Here is a 13287-nt window from a genome sequence, read left to right as displayed (position 1 = left end):
AAGTAACCGGACATCTTGGGAGAGAAGCCTGGAGTAAAAGTCAGATAAAACCAGTCAGGAAGCTCATTGTCTGCTTTATCTTTGTTATCGTTGTTTCCCTGTATCAAGAAGAACAACACATGACAATGACCTAAGGCTAAAGACAAAAACAGGGATAGCAAGTAGCAGATAAACATTTCAGATGGTAAATGTATCTCTGATTGAAAATTATCCTAAAGATACATGCGCAAGATGTTTGCTCTCCTATTTCCTGAGCGGGGAGTAAAGGACAAAAATGAAGCATATTTCTAGATGCTTTTAATTTCCTTAAAACACATGAAACATTTCTAAATTGACCTTCTCGGGTACATAAAGCTCTCCACAATCTAGGATCCTGGAATCCTTTCTCTCAATTTTGTCCAAACTACTAGACCCTTTGAGTCTCCATAATGTTGGATTAGTTTATCACTTAGTGTCTTTGCACGCCTTGGAGTGCCTCACCCCAGATCCCCTCCTCCCCATTGTCTAGCTCTGTTTTGCATCATAGGGAGCCTAAGCCATGCAGACACTATTTTCGAATATTCATGTCACCAGGCTTCCTGCTAGAATGTACCAGCAGGAGATTCGCTGATGGGGAAAGGGGAAATCCAGAATATTTCTCACCCCTCTTATAATGTACCTTCTCCATGCGTGGCTCAAAGTCCTGCTCTTTTCACTGTTGCAGCCTCCAATGAGTTTATTAACATCGCCTTCTCCATTTGACTATCCAGTATAGAGTTGGTGTCAGCTTTCCAGTGTTACTAGGCTCCGAATTCCCTCACTCTGTTCACATTGACAGCACTTGTGTTATAAATCCCTTCCATCCAATTCCCTCTGTGTTACAATCAGTGGTACAATTCCCTCTGTGTTACAATCAGTGGTACAATTCCCTTTGTTCCTGGTTGGCTCCTAACTGATACATCACCTTGCTTTTAGGATAATCGTTTGGGTGCATTTCTTAAACCTGGTTTCCCCCTTCTATAACCATCTTAAGGATCTATCTGTGTCTGACCATCTTCGTATATTCCACAGTCTCCAGAACACAGCTCAGCACATTGTAGCTGTGCAATAATTATTTACTGAATTAATTTTGGTTGAAATGCTCACCATGGTCAGAGACTCAAAGGGATAAGATGACTCACGGTTTTACTGGCAGTATTATTTTCTAAAGTGTGGACTGGTAGAAACCACCAGCATTCTGCAAATGTATGCTGCATTTATTGGATGAAGAAGGGATCACAGCTAAACAGAAATCAAGAGTTTGATGGACAGAGAAACCTCATTGGAGATTCATCTCACACAGCCATCAGAAACTGATGACTATTCTATGCATTATTTTAGTGCACAATTCCTAATGCAAGCATAGGAAGACACTTTTCTTGTTGGATAATCATCTGATGTACATCATTCTCTTATCTTCTGTGTTAGGCAACTCAGATATCTGTAATATCTGTAAATTTACATATCTGTAAATATACCTGTAAATTCAACCTTTTGCTTTGTATTTCATGGCTACATTGAAAAAGTCTCCCAAGCTAGTTAAACAAGACATATTTCCTTTATTTATAAGGAACACTTGGTACTTGCAGCCATCAGAACTTGAGTTTACCCCGTCTGTTTGTCTGAGCAACACTAATTTTGGGGCTCCTTTAAGTGGGCTTATATCTACAGTTTTGTGACTCCTTTCTTACAGTATCAGAAGAGGAGAAGATGAGTTAAAGCAGTCCAGTTAAAAAAGTCCTGCTTGTAGATAGTAAAGTTTGAATCCTATCTCCACCATCAACTAGCTCTGTGATCTTCAGGGAAGTTACTCAAGTGTGGTATCTTCATCCTTAGAGTGAGTGTGGTGGAAACTATATTAGATAGTGTGCTGGGATTGAAAGGAGATGACACACATGAAAACTTGCAGCACAGGATTTCACATATGAGTTCCACAGAGGACACTGGCATACGCTGGCCTCACTCTGCATAGAATACAATCATTTCTGGGTAGCCTACTCTGCTGAGACCCACCATTAAGAAAGACATATTACATTTTTGCTTCCTCTTCAACTCTTTCCCATTTCTCTATGGCAAATGGGGCATGTCCCAGAAAGAACCACTCCAGCAGAAATTAGTTTTCTTATCTTAAAAAATAAAATTAGATTTTTAACCTGGGTCCGTAATGTAATTAGAGTCCCTATGATGTGTCTCCTGTGTGTATGTGGGGTTTTCTCTTGAAGGAGCATTAAACTAGCCATGAAATACATTAACAGGGTCCGTGGCACCAAAAATTGTAAAACCACTACTGATATTCATTTTCCTTACTAAATCCAGTTATGGGTGAGCTCCAAAATACTCAATTTTATAATGCGAATTTTATTTACAGGCCTTTTTTTTTTTTTTTTTTTTTTTTTTTAAGAGAGAGTGTCTCTGTGTTGCCCAGAGTGAAGTGCAGTGTCACCATCATGGCTCACTGCAGCTTTGACCTCCCAGGATCAGATGATACTCCCACCTCAGCCTCTCAAGTACCTGGGACTACAGGCCTGCACCCCCATAATCATCTAATTTTTTTTGAAGAGACAGGGTTGCACTATGTTGCCCAGGCTGGTCTCAAATTCCTGAGCTCAAGCAATCCACCAATCTCAGCCTCCCTAAATGCTGGGATTACAGACATGAGCCACCATGCCCAGCCTACAGGCCATTTTCAAGAACTATGTTACATTTTCCCTTTCCCTTTTTTTGTGTGTTGTTTTCTTTAACCTCATTGAAGGGGATAACAGCTGTTTGAAAGAACACAAAGAAACAGCACTAAGAGACCGCCTTTCATGTTCTTACAGAACTGCATTTCATTCTTAAGGATTCCCAAAAATAAAGACCAGCAAGGCTTCCTCCGCACTCATTAGCAGAGCTGTCATCCAGTTATCCTACTAGACTTAGATTCCATGACTTTCTATCATATATTCTGTTTCAGATGAACAACACATCTTACGACTTAGAGAATAAACTATATAAAATGCCCTGGATCTGTGACCTTCAATGTGACCTTCTCCTGGAAACCTTGTTTCCCACAATCAGTTACCGAGCTCATGCCTCATCTTGGAGACCTGATCAGAAGTCTTCTCATCCCAACAGACTTTACTAATTTTCTGTAGTCAGAGTACAGAATACTTTTCTCCAAGCTTCTATGAAATGCATGTTGTGTTGTCCTTATGGTCCTGTTGAACCATTACGTTCCTAAAATAAGTTCCTCTTATTTTCCTTGTTGAGACGCTTTTGTTTCAACTTAGGGTAACGAGACTACAAGAATGAGCAAACTGATAGCCATTATTTCTTAGAGTGTTAGGTTCAGTCAATCACAATGTCCTAGGCCTTCTTTTGGGAATGATGACCTCATGTTGAGGGAAGAGTCTTTCTTCCATCTCAGGTTCAGAGCCTTAAGAATGAAGCCTGGAGCCTGGGGGATTAAAGCTCTACTAAATCTGCATAATTTAGCTCAGCCCAGGCTAGACAGCCTTTCTCTCACCTTGAACATTTTCGTCTATCTTAACCCTAATCCCTGCTGCAGAACTTGTTGGAGAACCACAGTCCAAGTAGTATGGCTCCTTCCTATACTGTTGATAGAAATAGAAGGCAGGAAAATTCTGGGCAGAAAAGGGCAGGTCCCCAGTGAGGGCCCCACCCTCAAACCAAAAAGCCTGGAACCATGGCCCAAAGCAAGAACTTACCTCCTTCTTTTCCCCCTCGAATTTTGCCTTCTCCAAAACCACCCATGACCCACCCCACCTCCCTATCCTGGCCCACCCCACCTCCCCATCCTGTGCCTATAAAAATCCCAGGCTCAGACAGCAGAGAGGAGAAGCGGCTGGATATTGGAGACTACGGTTGGACATTGGAGAGAAGCAGCTTGACTTCAGAGGGAGAGCTTGACTCCAGGGGAAGCTTACCTTTGCACTCCATCCCCTTTTCGGCTCCCCTTCCTACTGAGAGCCACTTTCACCGGCAATAAAATCCCCATCTTCAGTTCGTTAGGGCAACCTCACTCCTCCTGGATGCTGGACAAGAACTTGAGTGCCATGAATGTCAGTACAAAAGGCCATCACACTGACCCTCCACTGAACCGTTAACACTTAAGCCGTCTGCAGATGACAAAGCTAAAAGGCCACTGTAACACTTCCTCTGGGGCTTTAGGAGTCACAGGCACCCTACCCTAGAGGCAGCCATGGGGCCAGTAAAACATCTGGTAAATAGGAAATAATTAATGATTTATTGCTGAATGCATTGACTATATTGTCTGTTCCCTGTACTATAAGTATTTGCTTAAAACATGTATTTATTCTACAAAAAATATTCAGCTCATAATACGGAGACTGTGTCTTATTTACACATTTCTTAGCAGCACACTTTACATATGGAAGAAACTCATTAACTATTTGCAAATAGCTTATTTCTATTTCTTAATTTTAAAACAGTTTTTTTTCTAAAGACAGGGTCTCTCTCTGTCACCCAAGCTGGAGTGCAGTGGTCTAATGACAGCTCACTGCAGCCTCAAACTCCCTGGCTCAAGGGATCCTCCTGCCCCAACTTCCTGAGTAGCTAGGACTGAAGGTGTAGACCACCATGTCTGGCTGGGTTTTTTTCTAATTTTTTTTTTTTTTTTTTTTTGTAGACACGAGGTCTTGTTACAAAAGATTGCTTGAGCCCTGGAGTTCAAGACTAGCCTGGGCACCCAGCCTGTTGCCTCCCAAATGCTATAATTACAGGTGTGAGTCACTGTACCTGGCCCCAGACAGCCTGTTTCTAAATATCACCTGCCATGCATTTCAGAACGGATCACAACTCTGCTCTGTCCTTCTTCTGGTGCAGCCTAAGCCATCATACTTACCATTCCTGAGTTCCATCATTCATGCTCAGGTATTTGAGAAGATAATACCTGTTTGAAAGAACACAGAGAAACAGCACTGAGAGGTTGCCTTTCATATACTTACAAAACTACTTACATTTCATTCTTAAGGATTCCCCTCAAAAAAATACATAGAAAATATATTTTATTCAACTACTTTAACTTTTTTCTCTAGCCTACATCTATAAGACTACAGTAAATATAGTAAAAACAGGTGGAATAAAATGTCTGTTACAGATTGTCTTTGCTCCAAAGCACAGAAATATGTAATAGAATCTAAAAGCACAATTATTTCTCATCTTGAAGAATGAAAATAATGAATTCTGGTAAGCTTTACATTCTTGCTTCTAGTAAAAGAATTCCTGCACGAATATGGTACACAAAAAGTTATATGAGCTTCCAATATGCAAAAGAAATGCATTCAAACATTAAATTTACATAATCCCCTGGTAGGATTTATCTTAACTGCATTGTTCACAAATGATCAAAAGTACTTGAGCAAACTAGCCCTGTATGAAAAATATAATACTACTAAAACCTAATGAACCTTTATATGCAACCTTTTCTACTCCCTGGTTCCACTCTGGAAACCTGGGATATACCTGAAAATAGATAATTACTGATTTCTTGGAAGCAACGAATTGATTGTAAAGGTTGTGTATTGAGAATCACACATATGCCTGGTTCCACATGCTTTGAGATAGTTATGGGGACTTAGGCAATTCACTTTAATTACTGACTCTCATTTTCTTTCTTTGTAATAAGAACCTGCAAGGACTAGTTGTGCTTCTGATGGAAAATAAAGTGAGTTGTGGAAGTGACAATAGTATTGTAAGGGCTGAGTGATTTCTTCTCCCACATGCTCTGTTTTAAACCTATCAGAGTGGAAACAATTCTGTTCTGCTATTGTACAAAAGCAGTTATAGATGAAGAGTTCCAATAAAACTTTATTTATAAAACAGATGGTCAGCTGCATTTGGTCATGGATCATAATTTATCAATCCCCTTTTAAAGGATGGAAAGTAAATTGTTCAGTCATACCTTACGTGGGTTGCTAAACAAGATTTTGAACACATACTAGGTGTTCTTGTTCCAGTGTAGTGAACGTGTTCTTGTTCACTACACTATGTTCACTGTAAAAACTTTGGAAATTTATTTTAAAAATTAAAGAAAGTGACCACCTTTCATCTTCCAGAGATCTTGCATCTTCCAGAGATAACCACGAATAATACTTTTGTATAACTCTCTTTAGTCTTGGTTCAGTAGACTTTAGTGCATGGTTAAGACTGTGTGGGTGGTATATTCCTGTCTAGTCTCTGATTCACTTAACACACATCATAACCACTTTTCGTCACCATTAAAATCCTTCATGGACATCATCTTGATGCAGCAATTTTGCATCTCCTGGAGAACATAGATCAGCTATTTTGCCTCAAGATGGGACTAAATTTGAAGTGCAAGTTGAAATACAGTTCCAGGTGGGACCATATCCAGTCTAGCTCTCTGCTCTCCTTTTCCTAGCCTGCTGTCCTGCCCTTCTCCTGAGAGGTCTCCTTCAGAAAATCATGTTCATTGATGATTTACTGGGTAAAGAAAATGTCGTGCATATACGTAATAGAAAACTACACAGCTGCTCTGCCTTTCTGTGCCAGGGCAGCACGTGGTCCACGCCAAGCGACAGAGACTCTCAGGTTGTGCTCTCAGGATGACCGAGTGGGAGACAGCAGCACCAGCGGTGGCAGAGACCCTTGACATCAAGCTCTTTGGGAAGTGGAGCACCGATGATATGCAGATCAATGACATTTCCCTGCAGGATTACATTGCAGTGACGGAGAAGTATGCCAAGTACCTGCCTCACAGTGCAGGGTAGTATGCTGCCAAACGCTTCCGCAAAACTCAGTGCCCCATTGTGGAGCCCCTCACTAACTCCATGATGATGCATGGCCGCAACAACTGCAAGAAGCTCATGACTGTGTGCATCGTCAAGTATGCCTTTGAGATCATATACCTGCTCACAGGCGAGAACCCTCTGTAAGTCCTGGTGAATGCCATCACCAACAGTGGTCTCTGGGAGGGCTCCACACGCATTGGGCGAGCCGGGACTGTGAGACAACAGGTTGTGGACGTGTCCCCACTGCACCATGTGAATCAGGCCATCTGGCTGCTGTGCAAAGGAGCTCATGAGGCTCCCTTCCGGAACATCAAGACCATCGCTGAGTGCCTGGCAGATGAGCTCATCAATGCCGCCTAGGGCTCCTCCAACTCCTATGCCATCAAGAAGAAGGAAGAGCTGCAGCGTGTGGCCAAGTGTAAGCACCCATTTTCCCGGCTGCTGCCCAATAAACCTGTCTGCCCTTTGGGGCAACCAGAAAAGAAGAAAGAAAGAAAAAGAAAGAAAGAAAGAAAGAAAGAAAGAAAGAAAGAAAGAAAGAAAGAAAGAAAGAAAGAAAGAGAAAGAAAGAAAGAAAGAAAGAAAGAAAGAAAGAAAGAAAGAAAGAAAGAAAGAAAGAAAGAAAGAGAGGAAGGGAGGAAGGGAGGAAGGGAGGAAGGGAGGAAAAGAGGAAGGAAGGAAGGAAGGAAGGAAGGAAAGAAAGAAAGAGAGAAAGAAGAAAGAAAGAGAAAGAAAGAAAGAGAGAGAAAGAAGAAAGAAAGAGAAAGAAAGAAAGAACTACACAGCCATAAAAAAATAAAATAAAATAAAGTCTTTAATTGCAATATAGACGAAGCTGGAAGCTATCGTCCTAAGTCCATTAACTCAGAAACAGAAAACCAAATACTGTATGTTCTCGCTTATAAGTGAGAGCTAAACAGTGGGCACATATGGACATAAAAATGGAGATAATAAACACTGGAGACTCCAAAATGGAAGAGGGAGGGGCGTGAGGTTTGCAGAATTACCTATTGGGTACAGTGTTCACTATTTGGGTAATGGGTGTGCTAGAAGCTGAATCCCCACCAGTATGCAATATATTCATATAACAAACAAGCAGATGTAGCCCCTAAATCTGAAAAAAATATAATAAAACCTGCTTCATATGATTATTTTGAAAATTAAATGAAATAATTCACATGAGGTGTTTAGCATTATGTCTAGCACATAAAAAGGCTTTATAATATTATTATTATTACTAAAAAAAATCTAATGCACAAGAACCTTTCTCCAGGCTCTTCTAGAAAACTTGACCTAAGACACTGGGTATATACATTTTAAAAAATCTATTTGGATCTTGGTTTTATGATCCTGATTTTATAAAATATTAGTTCTAAAATTATTTATTTTTAATTCTCATCATTTCATATAATTTGAAAATGAGCTAGAAAAAAAAATCTTTATGATTTCCTAAGAAAAATCTAACAAATTGCCATAAAAGCTTATTGACCTAATCTCTAGCTTTTGGTTTGAGAAAAATTTGTTTACTGAGACAGATAATGGCTCTGTCTCCTGCGTATTCAACATCATCTGACAGTACATTAGTAAACTGCAGGCTTTATTGTTGGGAAAAACAAACTCAAAAGATTGAAATAAATATAATAGCCAGAGACCAACTTAATTTAAAAGTACCCCACGGGAGAAACATAAAAGTGGAAAGTTTAGTTCTTGATCTTCAGTACAGAATACAAAGAATGTTAAAAGTGTGGGAAGGAAAAAAAACATCTCCACAGTTAAAAAAAACATGTCTACCTACTGCATTCAAGACACAATGCCATCTACCTTCAGAATCCATTGTTCCCAACTCCAAATATTAACTTTTTAAAAATTTTGAGACAGAGTCTCACTCTATTGCTCAGGCTGGAGTGCAGTGGCATGATCTCGGCTCACTACAACCTCTGCCTCCTAGGTTCAAGCGATTCTCTTGCCTCAGTCTCCCCAGTGGCTGAGATTACAGGTGTGTGCCACTGCAACTGGCTAATTTTTGTATTTTTAGTAGAGATGGAGTTTCGCCATGTTGGCCAGGCTGGTCTCGAAGTCCTGACCTCAAGTGATCTGTGCGCCTTGGCCTACCAAAATGCTGGGATTACAGGCATAAGCCACCATGCCTGGCCCAAATATTAACTTTTTAAAGATATGATTTCCCCAGCTCTTACTAAGTTAACTATGCTAACTAGGTTTTGTTGTTGTTTCTTTTAATGTCTTCAAATAGAAATGTATTTATCCAAGCAACTAACTTTGATAAATAAATAAATTTTTCACTAACCTTTTAAACAAAATGAAGGCATCATTTATTATGGTGACATTTTTCATAAGGGGTTTTTAACTCACTTGAAAACATACCTAAGCCTCATAGAAGGTCTATTCAATGCAGTGGAGATCATTGTAACGTCCATCTCCATTGATGTTGTATTAGTCTGTTTTCATATTGCTGATAAAGACATACCCAAGACTGGGCAATTTACAAAAGAAAGAGGTTTAATGGACTTGCAGTTCCACATGGCTGGGGAGGCCTCACAGTCAGGGCGGAAGGCAGAAGTTTCCTCTTACATCACAGCAGGCAAGAGAGAATGTACCAGCAGGGGAAATGCCAGATGCTTGTAAAACCATCATAGCTCCTGAGAACTCACTCACTATCAGGAAAACAGTATGGGGGAACTGCCCTCATAATTCAATTATGTCCACCTTGCCCCACCTTTGACACGTGGGGATTATGACAATTCAAGGTGAGATTTGGGTGGGGACACAGAGCCCAAACATATCAGATGTGTTACTGGCAGGGTTCATTTGAGATCTGCATTTCTTAAGAAGTTCCCTTGGCTACTGGTCCCAAAAATGCAGTGTTAACATACCTTGCCAAAATTCATAGAAAAAAATGGCCTTAGGTGTATCTATGCTGGTAACTTTCGTTTTTGCTTGGTGTTCTTTTTGTAGTGACCATCTTTTCTTATGGATTTATTCAGCATAACCCTGATTTCAACCCTGCCTACTGTCAGTAGTTTTGAAATTAAATAAATCCATGGCTATCTATGGGAGCAATTTTGCTCTCAAGATGGCATTTAGCAGAGTTAGAGACCATTTTTGGTGGTTGAGCCTGGGAAGGTGGTGAATTCTACTGGAATCTAGTGGGTAGAGGCTAGAGAAGCTGATAAATATTCTATGATAAATAGGACTGTGCCTTCTCTTCGCAAGAATCATTTACACCCAATGTCACTGGTACTGGAGTTAAGAAATCATAGTTTAAACCATTTGAGGTGTCTGTTTGCAAGTCATCAATATTTTCTTTACATTAATCACAATCATGGTTATCACCCATTAACTGTGTTACAGGAAAGATTGAATCCGTGCTTTAAACCAGTTATTTTTGGGTATTTGGGGCACAAGGCTGAGAAAGGTTTGGAACCCTAAGAAGAGGTGCAGAAATTAATTGACAGTATCTTCATGAATGTCCTCTGCCCCTGTATTGAGTTTCTATCACACACTTTTAGTCCCCTGAGGAAATCCCCTCCTCAGAAACATCAAACTTATTGTCTTTAATGAGTTTGGTCTAGAAATTAAAACCAACAAGAAAGATGCTGTCTTGAATCTGTTTATATAGGTGTTGACATAGAAGAGTTTAGAATGCTAAGAACACGTGTCGAAAGATTAAAAGCAGGCCCCAGACTGGAAACCAGCCAAGCCTGGATGCTCTGGAGCTGGAATCCTGCATGGCTCATAGATGAAAGTGGGTTTTTGGATGCTCTTAAATGAGAAATCGTTTTTTACCAGTAAAAGAGAAAAAAGTACCAAGTAGAGAATAATGGGTGTACTACCTAAGGCACAATTCCCTTGGAGCACAGCTTTGCTTCAGGTTGACCTTTTGTATAGAGTATAGACCCCGTCTTCTCTGGCAAGTAAAGTAACTTTCCATCAACTTCCTTGTTTGTTAATTTAGTTTTTATTCCATCTGTTTCCCTTTAATACTGTCTCTCTCCTTTGGATGTGATCACCTTAATATTGAATCTAGATTGTGGACTCACCTTTTTGGTTGCATTAATCAAAATTTCCATGCAAATTAGTGTAAAACACAATTATACATGAGCTTCCATCCAGGGTTTCTTAGGTCACTTATTTCATAGCCATCTCCGAATGTCATTAGTGTGAAGCTCAGTCTTTAAACACTGGCATCTAAGAAATACAACCATACTTTTTAAACTCTAATTTTCTAGTTAAAGTGAAACAGAGAAAATATCATCCCAGTTCATTTAGCAAACCAACCACAGCACACAGTTTCCCCTGGGGTGCTTGTAAAATGCGAAGTGTTCCACAGAGAGGCAGTGGTACTTTCTGGTCTTCAGCTTCTGTGGCAATGAATCTGGACTTTGACTTTGGTCCATGTAAGGAGATGAGATATGCTTTGTCCTGCTGTGGTTTCCAGTTCTGATTTGTGTTGAATGTCAGGAAATGAGAGGCCACCCATGGCCCTCTTCACCTGGGCACACCATGCAGCCAAACCTCTCTAGGGCCATGTCATCTCCCTAGGTTGTTTTTTCATTTGTTTGTTTTGGTTTTTTCCCCAGAATCAGAGAGCAGGACCAAGTCCTTTTGCAACATTGAATGTTCTCTGACTTTCTATCCATTTCCTGCTGTACACTTTTAGTTCCATGAGGAAATTCCTTCCTCAGAAATACACAGCATATTGTCATGGATGGGTTTGATCTTCTAGAAATTACAGCCAACAAGATAGGTGCTCCCTTGAATCTGTTACATGGCTGTTCCCCTAAAGCCAATGTTTCTATCTGAAAAATCGGTAAGAAAAAGAGGTAGGTTAGCTAATCCTTCAAAAATAAAATATTGCATAAAAACATACCATCTTAGGATAGTTTCTTTAGCCTTTTGCAGATTTTTTTTTTTTTTTTTTTTTTTTCAGATAGAAGCATCTTACTGAGATATTGGCTTTTCCGGCTTCACAGCTGTGTTATGGGAAATACGAACTTTCACTGAACAGCACTATTCTAGCTGGAGTGTGGTATTACAAAACTATCTATTCTTCAATATATGTATAATTTTTGCCCGCTTTTTACAACATAAATGCTCATCTGAGGCCAAATTTTTCCCTACAGCAGAAAAGCTGCATGTTTTTCAACCTTGTTGTTTCCCATGGATGCTGTGATCTGTTCAAAGAAAGTTTAGTTGGATTTACTCTAACACATGAGTTATCTCTCTTTTGCCTCTGCAGAGCTCTATATTTAGTAGACTGCTATAAGGCTGTCAGTATTTCCACAATCCTTTCATTCTCCTCATTTGTATGATTGCAAGCGCCAATGACTTCTTGGCATGAGGAAAGCTGTAAATCTCATGAGAATCAATGCTGGTGGGTGTACACTCCCAGATTTGAAACCTAGTAGCTTTCCCACATGCAGAATTCTGTGCTCTGACAACTTCATTTTACTTAATTTTTTTCTTACAGATTTTGTATTGGGACACACAATGCAGGACCTCACAGTTATAACTTTACTGGAGTTACAATATGGATTGTGGAAGCTTCTTAGATTTCCCTTTTTATAAAGATAGTTATTCTTTTTTTTAAAGTATGTAGTTAGGGGTTACATGTGCAATTCTATTACATAGATATCTTGCACAGTAAAGAAGCCTGGCTTTTAGTGTAGTCATCAACTGAATAATGTACTTTATACCCATTAAGAAATTTCTCATCCCTCAATCCCTTCATAAGCCTCTAATTTCTATTATTCCACTCTTTGTCCATGTGTACGTTATTTAGGTTCCACTTGTGATTGAGAATATGCAGCATTTAATTTTCTTTTCTGAGTTACTTTACTTTAGATAATGGCCTCCAGTTCCATCCATGTTGCTGCAAAAGACGTGATTTTCTTCTTTTTACGGCTGCGTAATATTGCATAGTGTATTATACCACATTTTCTTTATCCAGTCCACCATTGATGGGAACCTGGGTTGATTTTATATCTTTCCTATTATGATTTGTGCTGCAATAAATGTACAAGTGCAGATATCTTTTTTATACAACAATTTCTTTTCCTTTGGGTAGATACCCAGTAGTGGCATTGTTAAATCAATGGTAGTTCTATTTTTAGTTCTTTGAGAAATCTCCACAGTTTTCCATTGAGATTCTACTAATTTACATTCCCACCAACAGTGTATAAGCATTCCCTTTTCTTCACATCCTCGCTAACATCTGCTGTTTTCTGAGTTTTTAATTATAGCCACTCTGGCTGGCAAAAGATGATACCTCATTGTGGTGTTGACTTGGACCACAATGGTGATGATTGTGGTCTCTGATGATTTGAGATGATGAAGATTTCTGATAGACTCATTGGCTTTTGTATGTCTTGTTTTAAAAAATGTCTACTCATGCCTTTTTGCCCAATTTTTCATGGAGCAATTTGTTTATTTGTTGTTGTTGAATTGTTTTAGTTGACTTTATGAACAGGCTTTGTCT

At 39.6% G+C, this 13287-nt stretch overlaps 1 pseudogene across 1 annotated transcript; it reads left to right on the top strand.

Annotated features, from left to right (window-relative positions):
* The first annotated feature begins 6605 nt into the window (after positions 1–6605).
* Positions 6606–7282, top strand: LOC101006643 (annotated as a pseudogene). Its single transcript, XR_002519602.2, has one exon. The product of XR_002519602.2 is annotated as a 40S ribosomal protein S5 pseudogene (transcript).
* The last annotated feature ends 6005 nt before the right edge of the window (positions 7283–13287 follow it).

This window comes from Papio anubis, chromosome X (genome assembly GCF_008728515.1).
Source record: "Papio anubis isolate 15944 chromosome X, Panubis1.0, whole genome shotgun sequence".
Lineage (NCBI taxonomy): Eukaryota > Metazoa > Chordata > Mammalia > Primates > Cercopithecidae > Papio > Papio anubis.
The sequence above is the reverse complement of the archived record's forward strand: the minus strand, read 5'-3'. Positions and strand labels throughout refer to the sequence as shown.